Source organism: Pseudorasbora parva, chromosome 14 (assembly GCF_024679245.1).
Source record: "Pseudorasbora parva isolate DD20220531a chromosome 14, ASM2467924v1, whole genome shotgun sequence".
Lineage (NCBI taxonomy): Eukaryota > Metazoa > Chordata > Actinopteri > Cypriniformes > Gobionidae > Pseudorasbora > Pseudorasbora parva.
Genome location: NC_090185.1, coordinates 7,439,938 through 7,458,730, shown reverse-complemented (window position 1 = coordinate 7,458,730; position 18,793 = coordinate 7,439,938). Strand labels below are relative to the sequence as shown.

Genomic DNA, 18,793 nt, shown 5'->3' with positions numbered 1-18,793 from the left:
GTGACCCGAGCAATATCATTGCTTTGGCTCTTTAGACAAGTAAACAACCACCTAGCAACCACACAGAACACCCTAGCGACCGCATAGTAAGGAACTGAGAGCTCAGAGCACCTTGACAGGTAGTTTCAGAGCTGGAGCAGGTGCGGATAATCTTCATCAGTCCCTCAGAAGTCTGTCAGGAGTTTGGCGCCATCAAGATTCCTCAAGGTGAGATTTATTTTCATATACTTTTGAAGGTTCTGATTTAAGTAAAGTTGCTGTACTATCACAGATTAGAATTTCTCGGATCAATAACTCGTGATATACGCTGTACATATAAAAATACATCTTTTCAATCGCAGTAACGTAGCCGCAGCTACAACTTAATTTTCCTAAAAACAAGAATATCCTCCGTAGTGGACAAAACACTGATCCCTATGAGCAGATTAAGGGACTGTCTGCAAAGTGCAAAACCCGAAAAGCGTTATTACAAACATCATTAAGTGTCACCAAATTCAGTTCACGTATGCTGGTTATACTACAACGCTTATTTTGGGGATATATGTATGTGTATATTGAAATTAATAAGGAATCTTTGAGAAAACTTCAAGTATCATGTATATGTATGATAAATATTCTTGTTTTGTACACTAGAGGGATTGCTGGGTCCCAATTCGCCTACTTATACTACGTCCTAAAAGTATGTTCTCTTTTTGTGAAGAAAAAGTATATACTTTTTAGTGTGTAGCAGAAAAGTATACAAGCTTCGGGACATACTACTTCGCCATCTTTAACGGACTCTGTCGCTTAGTTACGTGCATCTCGTCACCAATTATCTGCCCTGTCAATCATCGTCAGATTCGTCACAGTTCAAATCCTTCACATTCAGTTTAATCTCCTACCGTATCGGAGAGAAATGTAGCCGCTCGTTGATCTGCCATGTGTGTGTCTTTAATGCAGAGACTCTCCTCATATATTTACAGTTTAAATATAATGATGCATTTAAAAGTTAATGGCCAAACATGTCATTACAAAAGTTCACAATGCTGCTGCATGTGAAATATAATATGGACAACACTGAATAAATATATTTTTGTCAGGTTAAATATTGATAGGGTCACTCAAACCCCTTTATCTAAACTTTTCTACTTAACCGTCGAACTCGCACATCCGTCATGTTTGTAGTTTTTTAACGCTTTTTATCCGCGTTTGTAGTTCTAATCGAATCCTCGCATAGACAGTAAAAGAAATGGACACAGCGACCCCATTGACGTCTACGGCGAAATAATGAAGTCAACCTAGGGGCACTCACTTCCTGATGGCTGAGCGAACTGCGCAGGCTCAGACTGAGCTTGACGACGTAGATGTGACGTGAGCCTCCTGTCGGACCGCTGTAGGTCTTCTAGTAGATGTGGAAAGCGAAAGCTGAATCACGTTGTTTAAATATTTTCTCCCGTTGCTTTTGGCTCACTATGGGCTTCTACCCATTCTTCCCCCTTGACTTTATCAGACTAGTCTCCAGGACATGTCTCCACGTCCCCCCGACTGTCTCATAGACAGTAAAAGATTGCCTGCGAGCGTCTCCTCAGGTCTATACGGTAATTTCTCAACTGTGCGACAGGGTCGCGTTGGTTATGACGCAATCGTTAGCCTATTTTTACAAAAACAGCTTCTGCGGGGCGATAGTGTAAGATACAAGGTAATGGAGCCTTTTATACATTGTCGTGTTTCTTTAGAAATAAACAATGGACGAATGGAGTCTTTAAACGCCTCAGATGTAAAGTTATTCACTGTCAAAGTGACTCAAAAATGAATGGGAGTCAATGGGATGCTAACAGCAGGTGATGGCTTGGTTAGCAATGGCAGCCCCTAGGGGTGGAACGCTTTCCGAGCGCTAGATTACCCCCTTGAATCCTCGTCCAACTCGCAATGGGTTGTGGGCAATATCAGCCGTTAGAGTGCCCATACTGTGAATTCGGACCGGAAATAGTAAACCATCCGGGAATCTTTGGAATACTCTTTTCAACATACTACGATTTGGGACATACTAATTCTATTTTCGAATACTATTTAGGATGGATAGTATGCGAATTGGGACGCAGAAGGTATCCTTCCCTGCATCCCTCTAGTGTTCAAAACAAGAATATTTATTTTATCATAATATATATATATATATATATATATATATATATATATATATATATATATATATATATATATATATATATATATATATAGGTAGTTGACAAATGACTAGGAAAAATTACCTTTTTTGAAAAACATAACTTTTTAAGAAAAAATATATATGTGGCGTATGAAAACTGCAGTTTCAGAAAATAGTAGTGGTCCCTCATTTTGTCAATGACTTCACATATTTTTTTTCACTTTTCACTCAACAGTACTGTAAATGTGTCCTATGGTGTGACATTAAAAAAGTACTAAGAAATTATATTAAATAACAAAAAAAAAAATACTTGAGACAGAATTGTTCACATTATTAAAACATTATTTTCTTAAAGTGAAATTTAAATGAAAGTACTAATTAGAATAATTTTCACCATGAATAGATGAAGTTGATAAACTTTTCCCTACGGATGTCAATAAAACTTTTTCGCCAACCTTAAAAAACTGTTTGAAATTGTACCTATCTAAGAGGAGATATTATTGTAACTCCCCTATTCCCACACTTGACTCTTAAAAAAAAAAAAGATATTTTAAAATAAGGGTATTTTTGTTGTTTTATGTTTGTCACACCATAGGACAAAACGTCACACCAAAGGACAAAGATAGTCATTGCATAAAAAGAGTACTAAGAATATGTAGTGTTCATTGTATCATTTACAAAGGAGGACATTTGTTTTTATTTTTCAACAATATAAACTGCAAAACATAACACACCAAAAGTAACTTTGATACTTATATGCATCAATAAGGAAACACTGATGCATATAGTATCTTTGAGAAATTCAGAACATTTCAAAACAATACTGTGACATTGTCAAACTGCAAAATGATTCAGTTAAACCAGGGGTCCCCAGACTCGGTCCTGGAGGGCCACTGTCCTGCAGAGTTTAGCTCCAACCCGAATCAAACACACCTGAACCAGCTAATCTAGGTCTTACTAGGTCCTATAAAGGCATTGATTAGCTGTTTTAGGTGTGTTTGATTGGGGTTGGAGCTAAACTCTGCTAGCCTGACAAGCCAGACCCACATCAAGATGTTTGGTCTGGAAACTCCCCATTGACAGCTCAATCCGAGGGGCGGATAAACGGTTGTCTTTCAAACTCCCTCTGCACGCGATAGGATAGCGCTACACCAACCAGAGCAACGAAGGTGAAGCAGAGCTCGTTGACAGGTTAAACTTTCATCGTATCCGGTCGGCAAAACTCAGAACACATCTTTCCTTTTTAAGAATGACTTCAGTGCTGTTCTTTTCTCAGAGAAAAGCTTAACACTGCGTTCACACCAAACGCGAACTGAGCGTCAAAATCGCGTCGTCCGTTTAGTTTGACGCGAGAACATTTTGAATCCATTCGCGCGTCCGCAGCTAATTGGATGCACGTAGAAATCGAGCATTTGAAGCGAAATAGACGCGCGTTAAAGGCGCTCCAGGTGAAATATATTAAGCATTAACAGCCATACATGTGGTTCAGCCAACGCACTACCTGGATTATCTTCACTGCATGTATTTTTAAATAAAATATAAAGTTATGAAACTTCACTTTACCCTCATTCAAAATGATTTGGTAGGCAACAATAGATTAATTGGATCAAAGATCGCCCATTAGATGTACACAAGACGAAACATACGTCATGTTAACATCCGAACCAGCGGCAAACACCAGAAGGACTGGCCGAGGAAAGGCTGATCTCGCTGGGGTTAACGAGTACTGAGCGCTCGGAGATCGCCTGGATCTCACAACTCCAAAAACGCAAGAGTGTTCTTTTTAAATAGGTGCTGTCTTTGTAAACCACATATTTTAGCTTCAAACAACTACATTATCATCTGAAAAGCATTAAAACTACATTTAGTGACAAAATATCAGTATTTTTTTAATTGCAGGGTTTCTCATCACGTCACTTTACCACGTGACGGCAGCAAGCAGGCTCCTCATTGGTTAACGCGGCGCAAATGCCAAAGTTAAAATTTTTCAACTCGGGGCGTAGATGCGAATTCGCTTCGAACGCCTGAATGCACAAAAAGCACCACTCGCGCAAGACGCTCAATTCGCTTCAAATTCGCGTTTTTCGCGAGAACGAGGCGGAATCGCGTTATTCGCGCAAACGAGGCGGAATCGCGTCCATCGCGTCCATCGCGCCGCACGAAACGCATCTATCGCGCTGCAGGACCTCCAGACGCGCGTCAATGCACATTGCCATGCCCATTGACTTAACATACAAATCATTCGCTCCAGATGCTCTATTCGCGTTTGGTGTGACCGTACGTTAACTCCAAGTCTTCCAGAGTCGCGGTCATAGCTGATTCGAAACACTGCCGTTCGCCAGCTTGTGTTTACTAGTAGCACGCACAGGGCCGGCTCTAGCTCTTAGGCCGGAGACACACTGCAAGCGTGGCGTTTCTGCTGCGTGTCAGCCGCGGGGCGGCTGCCCGGCGTTTTCTCTGTCTTTGCACACCAGAAGCGTGTCTGACGCGGCGCTGCTGCTGCTGGGATGCCCTATACTTCATGTTAAATATAGTTATACTGCCTATTGATACAGCATAGACAACGTCGGCAGTAGCCTATTGACCATACATATCTATGGTATTGACGGCAAAATAGGCTACAGAATATTTCGTTCTGTATTGACAGGTTTAATATTTCAAAATCGATAATTATGTTGTTTTTTATTATTACAAGTAGGCCTAAATCTGCCTAAAAATTTATGTTAACCTACAGATTTTTAAACATGAAAATGTCATTTATTAATATGTATTCGTGTCAAAATGGCATATAAACATCTTTTCCTATGCTATTTTGCCTAGAAACGCTTCCAACACGCTCCGCGTGTCGCGTAAAAAAAAAGGCTTCTCTTCTATTTGAAGCATGCACGCGTTTTCCACGCGGCTGACGCAGGCAGTATGCAAGCGCTAACCGGTTATCATGGGAGCCGAAATCAAAACGGACACGCCACGCAGCCGAGACGCTCACGGCACGCTTGCAGTGTGTCTCCGGCCTTAGGTTGCCCTAGGCGAGATGGAGTTTTGCGCCTAATTCAGCACATGTCTGTTTACCTACCCCTAACCGAGAAACACTTATTATTAAACACGTTAAACATTTTATTTCCACTTTTCTAACATTTTCTTACTTTTTATTGAAAATAAATGGCTTTCCGATCTGAAATGTAATGGGAAAAGAAGGGAGTAGAGTGAGTGTGGCAAAAAGCGGATTCGAACCTCTGATCGATTTGCATCAAAACTGAATGACATGCGTCTTACCCCTACACTATAGCCATGGTTGATTTTGCGATTTGCGAAATCACAATTTGGCGATTTCCGTATTTTTTTCTGGCCCAATCAATCTTAAAGTAAACAACAGTATATTTGAGTTTAATGTAAATATGGCATCTATCGTTACTCCAGTAAAAAAAAAAAAAAAAAATAGTGGCCCCACTTTTTATTGTCTTTCCGACGCCCATGTAGAGAGCATTTGTACTTTTCATAACTAATATATGATACGTTACCCACATTTATAATGCACTAGACTTTTGATATTTAAATGACATCCATGTAGGTTATTGTAGATTATTGTCAGGGAAGTTATGTTTGTAGCCTAATACGTAGTAATACGTAGAAAACTAGCAAGTGAAAGCTTAGTGACAATATTAATAATTTTAATAAAATTAATATTAGTGGATAATATTGATAATACTAAGTAATTTTATTTAGTTTGACAACTTATTTGCTGAGATAAGAAGACTAACCTCTATACTGGGCTTTCTACTGATCTTCTTCCTTTTTTCCCCCTTTCTCTTTTTCTGTCCTTGTGCATCCATGGGTTTAGACGCCTCGTTTTTGATGAACGCGCAAGAGATGAGCACTTGCCTGACCTAACGCCTGAACCAATAATCACCATCAATTCAATCTAATAATCAGATTGATAAGTAATTAAACGTGTGGCTGAGGGGGCGCCCTATGATGATCATGTTTAACAAACATTATGTTGTATTTCGCTTGTTCCGTTTCTATGCTTAATGGGAAGTAATGGGCGGCACTAGAGCACGCTTGCGGCCCTAACACAATTGTCGCCCTAGGCAACCGCCTAGCTCGCCTATAGCAAACGCTGGCCCTGAGCAGGCAAACGCAACTCGGTCGTCATTATGTTAAGCCCCACCCATCGACTCTATACACGATGTGATTGGCCCGACCAGAGTTTGGTTTTTACAGCTCAGAACTGTGTTGAGAGTTGCTAGACGACAATCGCGGCAGATTAGATTTACTGCCGCTAGAGTGCGTCTAGATTTCTAGGCTAAAACTCTGCAGGACAGTGGCATTCAGGACTGAGTTTGGGGACCCCTGAGTTAAACAGTAACAGTGACAATTTTTAGGTACTTTTGAAAAAAACTACTTTTACCAGTCATGTATGACATTTCTATTATAAAACAATTCCAGGAACTATATTTTTATCAGATGCTTAACAACATATTCAATAGTGAGGAGGTCATCTTAGCACGTGGCAGCATTCATCAATCAAGAATTGAACATCAACCAGTCAAGGGGTTCAAGTCGAGCAGCACGGCTCAGGTTCAGATATGACATATCTCTGTTCTAAAAAAAAAAGTTAACGTTATAGTTGTTTTAGTAACACTTCAGAACATTTCATGTAGTTTCCAAAAACAGCAATAAAGTCATTATTGAATTTAAAATCACCAAAACTGGTCAAAAAAGAATGAAAAGTATGTAAACAAACTTTATCTATTTGCTTTAATAGCTTCTTAAAGGACAACTCCGGTGAGAAATGAACCTAGGGATAATTAACAGATGGTTACCGAGTAGATCGTTCTCTGGGATGCATTTTCATGAAAATCGAATGTAAAGTTTTATCTCTAAAAACAGATTAGCTGATAGCGCTTGTCTATGGGGCACAGGGTAGACACAGGGTGGTAAAATTAAATCGCTAGTTATTACCACTAACAAGGCTCAAAATAGCCTCACACTAACACGGCAGCATAATGAGGGTCCCTACATGCAAACCGAAGCATTGAGAACTTTGTAAGAGTACAAACAGTTTAATAAGAATATACGTTGTAAACATAGTGCCTTACGCGTTCACGGACAGGCGCCATCTTGGAAAACAGTCTCGATGAATCGATTCACGAGTGCTGTGCTAAGTGAGCTGGTCGATAGGAATTAAGTTTGTGAAATGTAATAACATGGACATTTTTATTTTTATTTATTTATTTTCTCTGTTGTGTTCAGTGTTTTCTTCCGGAAACAACGGACCATATGAGATTCAGTCACAGTTCATCACTTAGAACAGCGCTCGTCGCTCGATGAGTCGAGACTGTTTTCCAAGATGGCTGCTGTCAGTGAACGCGTAAGGCACTATGTCTATAAAGTATCTTCTTATTAAACTGTTTGTACTCTTACAAAGTTCTCAATGCTTCGGTTTGCATGTAGGGACCCTCATTATGCTGCCGTGTTAGTGTGAGGCTATTTTTAGCCTTGTTAGTGGTGTTAACTAGAGATTTAATTTCAGTACTCTGTGCCCCATAGACTAGTGTTATAAGCTAATCTGTTTTTAAAGATAAAACTCTTTACATTCGATTTTCATGAAAACGCATCCCAGAGAACGATCTACTCTGTAACCATCTGTTAATTATCCCTAGGTTCATTTCTCACCGGAGTTGTCCTTTAAGGATGTCTTATCCTATTGGGTGACATCTGTGTCCTATGGTGTGACAGGCTAAAGTGTCACATCATAGGACATTTGAGCTTTTGTGGCAGTTAATAACAATGCTAATACTAGCTGAATTGTTAATAGCAAATAGCATGAGACATTTGCATAATATTGCATAGTCCTGCTGTTAAAAATACACATTTGAATAAAACAATTAAATTTAGGGGTGTCACACCAAAGGAAAAAAACACTTAACAACTTCAGTGGTTGTTAAGCTCCGAAATCATCTTCCCTTTTTAAGAATGACTTCAGTGCCGTTCTTTGTTCTTTTCTCAGAGAAAAGCTTAACTCCAAGTCTTCCAGAGTCGCGGTCAGAGCTGATTCGAAAGACCGCCGCCATTCGCCAGTTTCTGTGTTTACTAGAAGCACGCAAACGCAACTCGGCCGTCATTATGGCCACGCCCACAGACTCTATACACGATGTGATTGGGCCTGCCAGATTGTGAGGAATACAGAAGGGTATTGAGAGTTCCTAGACGACACTTGCGGGCAAATTAAATTTGCTGCCGCTAGGGTGCGTCTAAATTTCTAGGCTACTGCTCATGGCCTTCATAGGGGTCTTCAGTCACATGACCTTGAATGGGGTCTTTTAACTAAATGTAGTTGTCCATGATATTGCCCAAATTCATATCAGGTTTTCGCATAACATCAAAGGACATTTTTTTTTCTGTGACAAACTTTATGAAATTCCAACACTTTTAGAAATATATATAATGATAAATATTATTTTTTTGTACGCTAGAGGGACAGTGTAAGAACAGGGTATCATTCATGACTCTGATAACGGGGTTTAGCCTTTCTTTTTACTGTGTATGGGTTTAGCAGGTTAGCACAGCCTTGTTAGCGCCTACATTAGGGTGACCATATTTTGATCGAAAACCAAGACACTCGGCCCGGCAATGAGATACTCAAATGATACTTGAAGTTTTCTCAAAGATTCCTTATTAATTTTAATACATTTAAAGTATGCCCCCGAGGTATGGATACACTGTAAAAAAAAAAAAAAAAAATATATATATATATATATATATATATATATATATATATATATATATATATATATATATATATATATATATATATATATATATATATATATATATATTTGAAAATAAGTTTCCTTAAATTTGAGTTTATTGAAATAAAACAAATTAGTTAATAGAGTGAACATTTTTGATAACGGACACCCTTTATTCAAATATTATTAAAAGATTTTGTAAGCATATTGGGTAATTGTGTGTGTTTTATTTGTGATAATGCAGTGAATCATGCCAAATTGTGCTATTTTCAGGATTTAGATACAAATACTATTTTTAGTTTCTATTTATTAAGCCAATTTCCTTCATTGTATCAACTCAAAATTTTAATTTCAATAAACTCAACATTTTAAGGCAACCAGGTTACTTATAAGTTAAACCCACACATTTTTTTTACAGTGTAGGACATTTTTATATTGAGGGCAGGACAGGACTTGAAAACAGGACGTTTGGTCACCCTGCCCTATATGTACTGTAATATCTTTCTATTGATAGCTATGCAAACGTTTTTCGAAGGCTCTTAACAGTGTAAAAAGGCCGTGTTTTTTCGAAGGCTCTTAACAGTGTAAAAAGGTCGTGTTTTTTCGAAGGCTCTTAACAGTGTAAAAAGGTCGTGTTTTTTTCGAAGGCTCTTAACAGTGTAAAAAGGTCGTGTTTTTTCGAAGGCTCTTTACAGTGTAAAAAGGTCGTGTTTTTTTCGAAGGCTCTTAACAGTGTAAAAAGGTCGTGTTTTTTCGAAGGCTCTTTACAGTGTAAAAAGGTCGTGTTTTTTCGAAGGCTCTTAACAGTGTAAAAAGGTCGTGTTTTTTCGAAGGCTCTTAACAGTGTAAAAAGGTCGTGTTTTTTTCGAAGGCTCTTAACAGTGTAAAAAGGTCGTGTTTTTTCGAAGGCTCTTTACAGTGTAAAAAGGTCGTGTTTTTTCGAAGGCTCTTAACAGTGTAAAAAGGTTGTGTTTTTTCGAAGGCTCTTTACAGTGTAAAAAGGCCGTGTTTTTTCGAAGGCTCTTAACAGTGTAAAAAGGTCGTGTTTTTTCGAAGGCTCTTAACAGTGTAAAAAGGTTGTGTTTTTTCGAAGGCTCTTAACAGTGTAAAAAGGTCGTGTTTTTTCGAAGGCTCTTAACAGTGTAAAAAGGTCGTGTTTTTTCGAAGGCTCTTAACAGTGTAAAAAGGTCGTGTTTTTTCGAAGGCTCTTAACAGTGTAAAAAGGTCGTGTTTTTTCGAAGGCTCTTAACAGTGTAAAAAGGTCGTGTTTTTTCGAAGGCTCTTAACAGTGTAAAAAGGTCGTGTTTTTTTGGAGGCTCTTTACAGTGTAAAAAGGTCGTGTTTTTTTGGAGGCTCTTAACAGTGTAAAAAGGTTGTGTTTTTTAGGAGGCTCTTAACAGTGTAAAAAGGTCGTGTTTTTTCGAAGGCTCTTAACAGTGTAAAAAGGTCGTGTTTTTTCGAAGGCTCTTAACAGTGTAAAAAGGTCGTGTTTTTTCGAAGGCTCTTAACAGTGTAAAAAGGTCGTGTTTTTTCGAAGGCTCTTAACAGTGTAAAAAGGTCGTGTTTTTTCGAAGGCTCTTAACAGTGTAAAAAGGTCGTGTTTTTTTGGAGGCTCTTAACAGTGTAAAAAGGTCGTGTTTTTTTGGAGGCTCTTAACAGTGTAAAAAGGTCGTGTTTTTTCGAAGGCTCTTAACAGTGTAAAAAGGTCGTGTTTTTTCGAAGGCTCTTAACAGTGTAAAAAGGTCGTGTTTTTTTGGAGACTCTTTACAGTGTAAAAAGGTCGTGTTTTTTCGAAGGCTCTTAACAGTGTAAAAAGGTCGTGTTTTTTTGGAGGCTCTTAACAGTGTAAAAAGGTCGTGTTTTTTCGAAGGCTCTTTACAGTGTAAAAAGGTCGTGTTTTTTTGGAGGCTCTTAACAGTGTAAAAAGGTCGTGTTTTTTCGAAGGCTCTTTACAGTGTAAAAAGGTCGTGTTTTTTTGGAGGCTCTTAACAGTGTAAAAAGGTCGTGTTTTTTCGAAGGCTCTTAACAGTGTAAAAAGGTCGTGTTTTTTTCGAAGGCTCTTAACAGTGTAAAAAGGTCGTGTTTTTTCGAAGGCTCTTTACAGTGTAAAAAGGTCGTGTTTTTTCGAAGGCTCTTAACAGTGTAAAAAGGTTGTGTTTTTTCGAAGGCTCTTTACAGTGTAAAAAGGCCGTGTTTTTTCGAAGGCTCTTAACAGTGTAAAAAGGTCGTGTTTTTTCGAAGGCTCTTAACAGTGTAAAAAGGTTGTGTTTTTTCGAAGGCTCTTAACAGTGTAAAAAGGTCGTGTTTTTTCGAAGGCTCTTAACAGTGTAAAAAGGTCGTGTTTTTTCGAAGGCTCTTAACAGTGTAAAAAGGTCGTGTTTTTTCGAAGGCTCTTAACAGTGTAAAAAGGTCGTGTTTTTTCGAAGGCTCTTAACAGTGTAAAAAGGTCGTGTTTTTTCGAAGGCTCTTAACAGTGTAAAAAGGTCGTGTTTTTTTGGAGGCTCTTTACAGTGTAAAAAGGTCGTGTTTTTTTGGAGGCTCTTAACAGTGTAAAAAGGTTGTGTTTTTTAGGAGGCTCTTAACAGTGTAAAAAGGTCGTGTTTTTTCGAAGGCTCTTAACAGTGTAAAAAGGTCGTGTTTTTTCGAAGGCTCTTAACAGTGTAAAAAGGTCGTGTTTTTTCGAAGGCTCTTAACAGTGTAAAAAGGTCGTGTTTTTTCGAAGGCTCTTAACAGTGTAAAAAGGTCGTGTTTTTTCGAAGGCTCTTAACAGTGTAAAAAGGTCGTGTTTTTTTGGAGGCTCTTAACAGTGTAAAAAGGTCGTGTTTTTTTGGAGGCTCTTAACAGTGTAAAAAGGTCGTGTTTTTTCGAAGGCTCTTAACAGTGTAAAAAGGTCGTGTTTTTTCGAAGGCTCTTAACAGTGTAAAAAGGTCGTGTTTTTTTGGAGACTCTTTACAGTGTAAAAAGGTCGTGTTTTTTCGAAGGCTCTTAACAGTGTAAAAAGGTCGTGTTTTTTTGGAGGCTCTTAACAGTGTAAAAAGGTCGTGTTTTTTCGAAGGCTCTTAACAGTGTAAAAAGGTCGTGTTTTTTTGGAGGCTCTTAACAGTGTAAAAAGGTCGTGTTTTTTCGAAGGCTCTTTACAGTGTAAAAAGGTCGTGTTTTTTTGGAGGCTCTTAACAGTGTAAAAAGGTCGTGTTTTTTCGAAGGCTCTTAACAGTGTAAAAAGGTCGTGTTTTTTTGGAGGCTCTTAACAGTGTAAAAAGGTCGTGTTTTTTCGAAGGCTCTTAACAGTGTAAAAAGGTCGTGTTTTTTTGGAGGCTCTTTACAGTGTAAAAAGGTCGTGTTTTTTTGGAGGCTCTTAACAGTGTAAAAAGGTTGTGTTTTTTAGGAGGCTCTTAACAGTGTAAAAAGGTCGTGTTTTTTCGAAGGCTCTTAACAGTGTAAAAAGGTCGTGTTTTTTCGAAGGCTCTTAACAGTGTAAAAAGGTCGTGTTTTTTCGAAGGCTCTTAACAGTGTAAAAAGGTCGTGTTTTTTCGAAGGCTCTTAACAGTGTAAAAAGGTCGTGTTTTTTCGAAGGCTCTTAACAGTGTAAAAAGGTCGTGTTTTTTTGGAGGCTCTTAACAGTGTAAAAAGGTCGTGTTTTTTTGGAGGCTCTTAACAGTGTAAAAAGGTCGTGTTTTTTCGAAGGCTCTTAACAGTGTAAAAAGGTCGTGTTTTTTCGAAGGCTCTTAACAGTGTAAAAAGGTCGTGTTTTTTTGGAGACTCTTTACAGTGTAAAAAGGTCGTGTTTTTTCGAAGGCTCTTAACAGTGTAAAAAGGTCGTGTTTTTTCGAAGGCTCTTAACAGTGTAAAAAGGTCGTGTTTTTTTGGAGGCTCTTAACAGTGTAAAAAGGTCGTGTTTTTTCGAAGGCTCTTAACAGTGTAAAAAGGTCGTGTTTTTTCGAAGGCTCTTAACAGTGTAAAAAGGTCGTGTTTTTTTGGAGGCTCTTAACAGTGTAAAAAGGTCGTGTTTTTTCGAAGGCTCTTTACAGTGTAAAAAGGTCGTGTTTTTTTGGAGGCTCTTAACAGTGTAAAAAGGTCGTGTTTTTTCGAAGGCTCTTAACAGTGTAAAAAGGTCGTGTTTTTTCGAAGGCTCTTTACAGTGTAAAAAGGTCGTGTTTTTTCGAAGGCTCTTAACAGTGTAAAAAGGTCGTGTTTTTTCGAAGGCTCTTAACAGTGTAAAAAGGTCGTGTTTTTTTGGAGGCTCTTAACAGTGTAAAAAGGTCGTGTTTTTTTGGAGGCTCTTTACAGTGTAAAAAGGTCGTGTTTTTTCGAAGGCTCTTAACAGTGTAAAAAGGTTGTGTTTTTTCGAAGGCTCTTAACAGTGTAAAAAGGTCGTGTTTTTTCGAAGGCTCTTAACAGTGTAAAAAGGTTGTGTTTTTTCGAAGGCTCTTTACAGTGTAAAAAGGTCGTGTTTTTTCGAAGGCTCTTTACAGTGTAAAAAGGTCGTGTTTTTTCGAAGGCTCTTAACAGTGTAAAAAGGTCGTGTTTTTTCGAAGGCTCTTTACAGTGTAAAAAGGTCGTGTTTTTTTGGAGGCTCTTAACAGTGTAAAAAGGTCGTGTTTTTTCGGAAGCTCTTTACAGTGTAAAAAGGTCGTGTTTTTTCGAAGGCTCTTTACAGTGTAAAAAGGTTGTGTTTTTTTGGAGGCTCTTAACAGTGTAAAAAGGTCGTGTTTTTTCGAAGGCTCTTTACAGTGTAAAAAGGTCGTGTTTTTTCGAAGGCTCTTAACAGTGTAAAAAGGTCGTGTTTTTTCGAAGGCTCTTAACAGTGTAAAAAGGTCGTGTTTTTTTCGAAGGCTCTTAACAGTTTAAAAAGGTCGTGTTTTTTCGAAGGCTCTTTACAGTTTAAAAAGGTCGTGTTTTTTTCGAAGGCTCTTAACAGTTTAAAAAGGTCGTGTTTTTTCGAAGGCTCTTAACAGTGTAAAAAGGTTGTGTTTTTTCGAAGGCTCTTAACAGTGTAAAAAGGTCGTGTTTTTTCGAAGGCTCTTTACAGTGTAAAAAGGTCGTGTTTTTTCGAAGGCTCTTAACAGTGTAAAAAGGTTGTGTTTTTTCGAAGGCTCTTTACAGTGTAAAAAGGCCGTGTTTTTTCGAAGGCTCTTAACAGTGTAAAAAGGTCGTGTTTTTTCGAAGGCTCTTAAAAGTGTAAAAAGGTTGTGTTTTTTCGAAGGCTCTTAACAGTGTAAAAAGGTCGTGTTTTTTCGAAGGCTCTTAACAGTGTAAAAAGGTCGTGTTTTTTCGAAGGCTCTTAACAGTGTAAAAAGGTCGTGTTTTTTCGAAGGCTCTTAACTGTGTAAAAAGGTCGTGTTTTTTCGAAGGCTCTTAACTGTGTAAAAAGGTCGTGTTTTTTCGAAGGCTCTTAACAGTGTAAAAAGGTCGTGTTTTTTCGAAGGCTCTTAACAGTGTAAAAAGGTTGTGTTTTTTTGGAGGCTCTTAACAGTGTAAAAAGGTCGTGTTTTTTTGGAGGCTCTTTACAGTGTAAAAAGGTCGTGTTTTTTTGGAGGCTCTTAACAGTGTAAAAAGGTTGTGTTTTTTAGGAGGCTCTTAACAGTGTAAAAAGGTCGTGTTTTTTCGAAGGCTCTTAACAGTGTAAAAAGGTCGTGTTTTTTCGAAGGCTCTTAACAGTGTAAAAAGGTCGTGTTTTTTCGAAGGCTCTTAACAGTGTAAAAAGGTCGTGTTTTTTCGAAGGCTCTTAACAGTGTAAAAAGGTCGTGTTTTTTCGAAGGCTCTTAACAGTGTAAAAAGGTCGTGTTTTTTCGAAGGCTCTTAACAGTGTAAAAAGGTCGTGTTTTTTCGAAGGCTCTTAACAGTGTAAAAAGGTCGTGTTTTTTCGAAGGCTCTTTACAGTGTAAAAAGGTCGTGTTTTTTTGGAGGCTCTTAACAGTGTAAAAAGGTCGTGTTTTTTCGGAGGCTCTTAACAGTGTAAAAAGGTCGTGTTTTTTCGAAGGCTCTTAACAGTGTAAAAAGGTCGTGTTTTTTCGAAGGCTCTTTACAGTGTAAAAAGGTCGTGTTTTTTTGGAGGCTCTTAACAGTGTAAAAAGGTCGTGTTTTTTTGGAGGCTCTTAACAGTGTAAAAAGGTCGTGTTTTTTCGAAGGCTCTTAACAGTGTAAAAAGGTCGTGTTTTTTTGGAGACTCTTTACAGTGTAAAAAGGTCGTGTTTTTTCGAAGGCTCTTAACAGTGTAAAAAGGTCGTGTTTTTTTGGAGGCTCTTAACAGTGTAAAAAGGTCGTGTTTTTTCGAAGGCTCTTTACAGTGTAAAAAGGTCGTGTTTTTTTGGAGGCTCTTAACAGTGTAAAAAGGTCGTGTTTTTTCGAAGGCTCTTAACAGTGTAAAAAGGTCGTGTTTTTTCGAAGGCTCTTAACAGTGTAAAAAGGTCGTGTTTTTTCGAAGGCTCTTTACAGTGTAAAAAGGTCGTGTTTTTTCGAAGGCTCTTAACAGTGTAAAAAGGTCGTGTTTTTTTGGAGGCTCTTAACAGTGTAAAAAGGTCGTGTTTTTTTGGAGGCTCTTTACAGTGTAAAAAGGTCGTGTTTTTTCGAAGGCTCTTAACAGTGTAAAAAGGTTGTGTTTTTTCGAAGGCTCTTAACAGTGTAAAAAGGTCGTGTTTTTTCGAAGGCTCTTAACAGTGTAAAAAGGTCGTGTTTTTTCGAAGGCTCTTTACAGTGTAAAAAGGTCGTGTTTTTTCGAAGGCTCTTTACAGTGTAAAAAGGTCGTGTTTTTTCGAAGGCTCTTAACAGTGTAAAAAGGTCGTGTTTTTTCGAAGGCTCTTTACAGTGTAAAAAGGTCGTGTTTTTTTGGAGGCTCTTAACAGTGTAAAAAGGTCGTGTTTTTTTGGAGGCTCTTTACAGTGTAAAAAGGTCGTGTTTTTTCGAAGGCTCTTAACAGTGTAAAAAGGTCGTGTTTTTTTCGAAGGCTCTTAACAGTGTAAAAAGGTCGTGTTTTTTCGAAGGCTCTTAAAAGTGTAAAAAGGTTGTGTTTTTTCGAAGGCTCTTAACAGTGTAAAAAGGTCGTGTTTTTTCGAAGGCTCTTAACAGTGTAAAAAGGTTGTGTTTTTTCGAAGGCTCTTAACAGTGTAAAAAGGTCGTGTTTTTTCGAAGGCTCTTAACAGTGTAAAAAGGTCGTGTTTTTTCGAAGGCTCTTAACAGTGTAAAAAGGTCGTGTTTTTTCGAAGGCTCTTAACAGTGTAAAAAGGTCGTGTTTTTTCGAAGGCTCTTAACAGTGTAAAAAGGTCGTGTTTTTTCGAAGGCTCTTAACAGTGTAAAAAGGTTGTGTTTTTTTGGAGGCTCTTAACAGTGTAAAAAGGTCGTGTTTTTTTGGAGGCTCTTTACAGTGTAAAAAGGTCGTGTTTTTTTGGAGGCTCTTAACAGTGTAAAAAGGTTGTGTTTTTTTGGAGGCTCTTAACAGTGTAAAAAGGTTGTGTTTTTTAGGAGGCTCTTAACAGTGTAAAAAGGTTGTGTTTTTTCGAAGGCTCTTAACAGTGTAAAAAGGTCGTGTTTTTTCGAAGGCTCTTAACAGTGTAAAAAGGTCGTGTTTTTTCGAAGGCTCTTAACAGTGTAAAAAGGTCGTGTTTTTTCGAAGGCTCTTAACAGTGTAAAAAGGTCGTGTTTTTTCGAAGGCTCTTAACAGTGTAAAAAGGTCGTGTTTTTTCGAAGGCTCTTAACAGTGTAAAAAGGTCGTGTTTTTTCGAAGGCTCTTAACAGTGTAAAAAGGTCGTGTTTTTTTGGAGGCTCTTAACAGTGTAAAAAGGTCGTGTTTTTTTGGAGGCTCTTAACAGTGTAAAAAGGTCGTGTTTTTTCGAAGGCTCTTAACAGTGTAAAAAGGTCGTGTTTTTTCGAAGGCTCTTAACAGTGTAAAAAGGTCGTGTTTTTTCGAAGGCTCTTAACAGTGTAAAAAGGTCGTGTTTTTTTGGAGGCTCTTTACAGTGTAAAAAGGTCGTGTTTTTTTGGAGGCTCTTAACAGTGTAAAAAGGTTGTGTTTTTTAGGAGGCTCTTAACAGTGTAAAAAGGTCGTGTTTTTTCGAAGGCTCTTAACAGTGTAAAAAGGTCGTGTTTTTTCGAAGGCTCTTAACAGTGTAAAAAGGTCGTGTTTTTTCGAAGGCTCTTAACAGTGTAAAAAGGTCGTGTTTTTTCGAAGGCTCTTAACAGTGTAAAAAGGTCGTGTTTTTTCGAAGGCTCTTAACAGTGTAAAAAGGTCGTGTTTTTTCGAAGGCTCTTAACAGTGTAAAAAGGTCGTGTTTTTTCGAAGGCTCTTAACAGTGTAAAAAGGTCGTGTTTTTTTGGAGGCTCTTAACAGTGTAAAAAGGTCGTGTTTTTTTGGAGGCTCTTAACAGTGTAAAAAGGTCGTGTTTTTTCGAAGGCTCTTAACAGTGTAAAAAGGTCGTGTTTTTTCGAAGGCTCTTAACAGTGTAAAAAGGTCGTGTTTTTTTGGAGGCTCTTAACAGTGTAAAAAGGTCGTGTTTTTTTGGAGACTCTTTACAGTGTAAAAAGGTCGTGTTTTTTCGAAGGCTCTTAACAGTGTAAAAAGGTCGTGTTTTTTTGGAGACTCTTTACAGTGTAAAAAGGTCGTGTTTTTTCGAAGGCTCTTAACAGTGTAAAAAGGTCGTGTTTTTTCGAAGGCTCTTAACAGTTTAAAAAGGTTGTGTTTTTTCGAAGGCTCTTAACAGTGTAAAAAGGTCGTGTTTTTTTGAAGGCTCTTAACAGTGTTAAAAGGTCGTGTTTTTTCGAAGGCTCTTAACAGTGTAAAAAGGTCGTGTTTTTTTGGAGGCTCTTTACAGTGTAAAAAGGTCGTGTTTTTTCGAAGGCTCTTAACAGTGTAAAAGGTCGTGTTTTTTCGAAGGCTCTTAACAGTGTAAAAAGGTTGTGTTTTTTCGAAGGCTCTTAACAGTGTAAAAAGGTTGTGTTTTTTCGAAGGCTCTTAACAGTGTAAAAAGGTCGTGTTTTTTCGAAGGCTCTTAACAGTGTAAAAAGGTCGTGTTTTTTCGAAGGCTCTTAACAGTGTAAAAAGGTCGTGTTTTTTCGAAGGCTCTTAACAGTGTAAAAAGGTCGTGTTTTTTCGAAGGCTCCTAACAGTGTAAAAAGGTCGTGTTTTTTTGGAGACTCTTTACAGTGTAAAAAGGTCGTGTTTTTTCGAAGGCTCTTAACAGTGTAAAAAGGTCGTGTTTTTTCGAAGGCTCTTTACAGTGTAAAAAGGTCGTGTTTTTTCGAAGGCTCTTAACAGTGTAAAAAGGTCGTGTTTTTTCGAAGGCTCTTAACAGTGTAAAAAGGTCGTGTTTTTTCGAAGGCTCTTAACAGTGTAAAAAGGTCGTGTTTTTTCGAAGGCTCTTAACAGTTTAAAAAGGTCGTGTTTTTTCGAAGGCTCTTAACAGTGTAAAAAGGTCGTGTTTTTTCGAAGGCTCTTTACAGTGTAAAAAGGTCGTGTTTTTTCGAAGGCTCTTAACAGTGTAAAAAGGTCGTGTTTTTTCGAAGGCTCTTAACAGTTTAAAAAGGTTGTGTTTTTTCGAAGGCTCTTAACAGTGTAAAAAGGTTGTGTTTTTTTGAAGGCTCTTAACAGTGTAAAAAGGTCGTGTTTTTTCGAAGGCTCTTAACAGTGTAAAAAGGTCGTGTTTTTTTGGAGGCTCTTTACAGTGTAAAAAGGTCGTGTTTTTTCGAAGGCTCTTAACAGTGTAAAAGGTCGTGTTTTTTCGAAGGCTCTTAACAGTGTAAAAAGGTTGTGTTTTTTCGAAGGCTCTTAACAGTGTAAAAAGGTCGTGTTTTTTCGAAGGCTCTTAACAGTGTAAAAAGGTCGTGTTTTTTCGAAGGCTCTTAACAGTGTAAAAAGGTCGTGTTTTTTCGAAGGCTCTTAACAGTGTAAAAAGGTCGTGTTTTTTCG

At 38.1% G+C, this 18,793-nt stretch overlaps 1 protein-coding gene across 1 annotated transcript in view; it reads left to right on the top strand.

Moving 5' to 3' along the window:
- The first annotated feature begins 7,399 nt into the window (after positions 1-7,399).
- The window catches only part of LOC137040008 (SLAM family member 5-like), a 57,007-nt gene continuing 45,613 nt past the window's right edge, over positions 7,400-18,793 (top strand). The window contains exon 1 of the mRNA XM_067415414.1: positions 7,400-7,514. The gene's annotated coding sequence lies outside the window, so the exon portion shown is untranslated. The remainder of the gene's footprint in view (positions 7,515-18,793) is intronic.